The sequence below is a fragment of the Patagioenas fasciata genome, chromosome 1, assembly GCF_037038585.1.
Source record: "Patagioenas fasciata isolate bPatFas1 chromosome 1, bPatFas1.hap1, whole genome shotgun sequence".
Taxonomy (NCBI): domain Eukaryota; kingdom Metazoa; phylum Chordata; class Aves; order Columbiformes; family Columbidae; genus Patagioenas; species Patagioenas fasciata.
In genome coordinates this window covers 44,917,045-44,921,471 of record NC_092520.1, presented here as the reverse complement: position 1 = coordinate 44,921,471, position 4,427 = coordinate 44,917,045, and the positions used below count along the sequence as shown (strand labels likewise).

General features: G+C 42.8%; 1 pseudogene; it reads left to right on the top strand.

Moving 5' to 3' along the window:
* The first annotated feature begins 514 nt into the window (after window positions 1-514).
* LOC136108293 (cytohesin-2-like) lies at window positions 515-1,163 on the top strand (annotated as a pseudogene).
* The last annotated feature ends 3,264 nt before the right edge of the window (window positions 1,164-4,427 follow it).

Below are 4,427 nucleotides of genomic sequence, written 5' to 3'. Positions count from 1 at the left end.
TCTCATTTCTCTGGATGCTGGAGCCCCATGATGAGCAGATTTGCATAACAATTAACCTCTAAAAATAATTTATAACCTCTCAGATGAGAAATCAGCTTCAGGGTGGTTAAAAGGGGAGACATTCTTTATTAATGTGACTGTTTGTACAAAGGAGGCATCCAAGCAGCACGGGCAGTCCCTCAGAATGGGACATAATTTTTTTCCGTTTCGGAGACATTTGCTATTGACAGACAGACCTTTAGTGTGATGAGCATGACCGTCTTCATATTCCTGTGTTCTCTTCTGCACTGCACTGAATTACATGACAGGAAGTTATTAATTAAGCTGAAGAAGATGCAGAAATAATTCCAGAATGTTGAAATGGATAAAACAAGGGCTGTATAAGCAACCACACTGGTGATCCTTCCCCTCTACTCAGCACTGGTGAGGCTACACACAGAGTCCAGTGCCCTGTTTGGCTCTGGTGCCAGTGTAGGGCAACCTCGGCCCAGCACAATCAGCTGCACTGACCACCATGGAGGATGGAGTCTATGTACCCCTCAGCCTGACGGAGGAGAAACATCTGGAGCTGGAGAGCATCTGGCACACAAGCAGGAGCTTCTGGGGGAGATCCAGCAGCTGTGGTAGGAGCTGAGCAAGGCCACAATGGAGGTCAAGGGGCTGGAGGCCAACAAGGGCAGCAAAACCCTCTAGATGAACCAAAAGATGGGGATGGTCAGCAAGCAATTAAACACAGACCCCAAAAATGGGATTCAGTTCCTGGTGAAGAGCAAGCTGTTGCAACACATGGACGAAGACATCACACATTTTCTCTATGAAGGTGAGAGCCTCAACAAAAGAGGGAAGAGTTCAGTATTGGGTCGCTGCATGTCTTTGTGAATCTCCATGAGCTCATAGACCTCAAACTGGTGCAGGCATTGAGATGGTTTCTCTGGAGCTTCTGGCTTCTGGGGAAGGTGCAGAAGATGGACCAGATGATGGATTTGGGACACAGGTGGGTGAAGACGTGGAAGGCAGAGGACCCTCAAAAACTGCACTGCTTCGAGCTCTACATCCCCAACAACAAGGGGCAGCTCATCAAGGCCTGCAAGACCAAGGCTGATGGGCACATGGTGGAGTGGAACCATGTCATCTGCCACATCTCAGCCCCCACCTGTGATTAGAAAGATGAGTGGATCAAACCCATCTGGGCAGCTGTGAATATCTATCCCTTCTACCAGATGATCGTCACCTGCAAGAAGCGAATTTCAGTGAAAAAGAAGCAGGAGCAACCCTGAGGGGGAACTTGGACCCAGCCAGGGCCTCCCTGGACCATGAGGGACCCCCCTCCCAGTTCACTCCAGTTCCTCCCAGTTTGGCTCAGGAGGGCCCTTGAGGGGGTCTCTGCCCATCCCTTCCTTTATCTATGGTTTTGCCCCATTAAAGTTGGTGAACATGGAAACAAATTTTTATTTTAATAAATTAAAAAAAAAAAACCAACACCACCACCAAACAAACAAAACAAAGCAAAACAAAACAAACAACAAACCTTCCAAAACCAGCCAAATATACAACAAAAAAAAAAAAAGGCAGAGAGAGTTAGGGTTGTTCAGCCTGGAGACAAGAAGATTACAGGGAGACCTCATTGCAGCCTTTCAGTACCTAAAAGGGGCCTATAAGAAAGATGGGGACAGAATTTTTAGCAGTTTAGCAGGGTCTGTTTTGATAGGACATGGGGTAATGGTTTAAACTAAAGGAGTGGAGATTCAGGCTAGACATGAGGAAGAAATTTTTTCCAATGAGGGTGGTAAAACACTGGCCCAGGTTGCCCAGAGAGGAGGTAGATGCCCCATCCCTGGAGACATTCCAGGCCAGGCTGGATGGGGCTCTAAGCAACCTGATCTAGGTGAAGATGTCCCTGCTCATTGCAGGGAGGTTGGACCAGATGACCTTTGAAGGTTCCTTCCAACCCAAACTATTCTATGATTCTGTGATTCTGTAACACTTCCTATGGACTATAGATATAGAGAGAGCAAGGTAGTATTTTGCTTCCATTTTCTCTGCAGAAGCATTAATAACTCTCTCTCTAAAAAAAAAAAAAAAAAAAGGAGAGAAAGAAGTTTCTTTTATTAGCAGAAACTCTAATCTAGACTAATAAAGTATTTAAAAGATTAAACACTCCATTGTTTTTGCGCTCATGCAAAAGTGTACTTAGAGCCCTTCTGCCATGCTAACGGAGATGTGCTGTTTTCATTTACTCTCTCCCTGGCTCTGGAGTGCAGATAAGGAAAAGGCAAGGACAGGGAGAAGCCATGATTAGGAGAATTTGTAATTTAGATATGCTTGTGGTTTCATACAACCAAGGCTAGTCCTAGAATAACACACTGAATATGAAGTTAAAAGCCTCTCTACCACAGAAAGAAACTAGTTTATTCAGTGAAATTTGTTCTGTCTTTTACTCTACCATACAGCCTTCCCTCCTATCTTTCTCTTTGTTATTCAAGGGGCAAGATCCAACATACAATGAAGCCAACTGCCTTTCAGCTTTATTGGAGTATTTGCTCACTTATTTGTCGTGATAGATGTTAGTAGAGTTCACTGCTTTGCAAAGCATGCCCCAAACATCTCACACAATGACAAAACTATTCTATATGAAGACACTCCCACTGCTGTTTCCCTCTGGTGTGATCATCTATCTCTTTTATTCAGTTTGGTGTGAGAAGACATAGCTCTGTTTTCAGTATTTTGATATGTGTCTCCTGTCAAGCAACTTCCCAGAGAATCCTCCAAGTAGAAACAGCAAATGGAGCTGCTTTTAAGGTACAAATGAACATCACAAACCAACAAATGCTGGCTCTATTTTCTGCTTTTTGAGCATCACAAAATTTTTGCCATTGGCAGTAGAGAGGTTAGGTAACAGTACTAAACGATAGTAATAAAAAAAATTGGCCAATCAGTGACAGTTACTGGTTATGGTGGTAGCTCAAACTTATAGAACCATAGAATCATATAGAATGGTTTGACTTGCATGAGACCTTTAAAGATCATCTAGTTCCACACCGCCCACCATGGGCAGGGACACCTTCCACTAGAACAGGTTGCTCAAAACCCCATCCAGCCTGGCCTTGAACACTTTCAGGGATGAGGCAGCCACAACTTCTCTGGGCAGCCTGCTGTAGTGTGTCACCACCTTAATCATTAAAACAAAAAAATATTTTCCTTACGCCCAATCTAAATCTATCCCTCCAATCTAAATGTATCCTCTTTGACTTGTTGCCCCTTGTACTGTCACTACAGGCTTTTTTAAAATGTCTCCCTCTGCCTTTCTCACAAGCCGCTTTTATGTATTGAAAGCTCACAATAAGGTCTTCCCAGACTTTGACTTTTCCAGGCTGAAAAGCCCCAACTTTCTGGGACTGTTCATTGGATTTCAGCACCTGAAATCCAGTGCTATTGTCTATAAAGGTGTATTTATTACTTTTCTTATTAGGGAGACATTTGACAAAATTAGATAACTTCTTAGACAAAGAAAATTAGTTCTGAGTCAAGTGAAAACCAAATCAGATATTCGTGACATCCTTGTCTTGGTCTTATAATACAGATATGTTCACCCATCTCAGTAGTTCAACTGCTTGAGAACAAGAAAACACACAGGTTTTTTTCCAACTCATGTTTCTTTTTGATCTTGTGAGTCAACCTTGTAAATCAGACTAACTCACATTTTATCTAGGTGAATAACATCACAGTCCCAAGACTGCTCCCTCCTGTCATGCGACAAGAAAAGCCCTGTCCATTACATTCTAATTCACCACTCTATTTTCTGATGATTTGACAGCTTTCTTGAAATTCTTACTGGACTTACTTCTGTTTTGGGTGAGGAAGAAATAAATTCCTGCCTGTTTTCTCACCTTTCTTCTATCAAGGAGGCTGAAATAAACCTTTTTGGCCATCAGTTCCATCTTTATCTTCTAATTAAATACTGCCATTCTTCAACTGAATAACACTAAGTTCATCAGTTTTGCTGCGTGGGAGAAATTTGTCTGGGTGGCAATGGCCTGGTGAAAATCTTTCTAATTCTGTACCATGGCAAAGCTACACAGAGAAAGGAAATCACTGCAGAACCCATGGACGGATTTTGTATCTCCCTCTGCTTACACACAAATGCTATCGGGTTTCAGAGGTAGCCCCTCCAAATCCTATGTCAGGTTAATCAAACTGCTTAGGTTATATGAGGGAGATGGAAGTCATTATTTTCAGGGAATATAAGGCAATATATATATGATCTTGGAGCATTCCGAAGCATCCTTAGAGACACTGACAAATAATTTGCCATCTCTTCAGAAACCATCTAAAAGTCACGCCCTTCGAAGAACTAGAAGGGAAGAGTTCTTCCCTACTATGCAGCTGAACCTACTACCAAATGTAGACCACAGACCATACTTCAAATG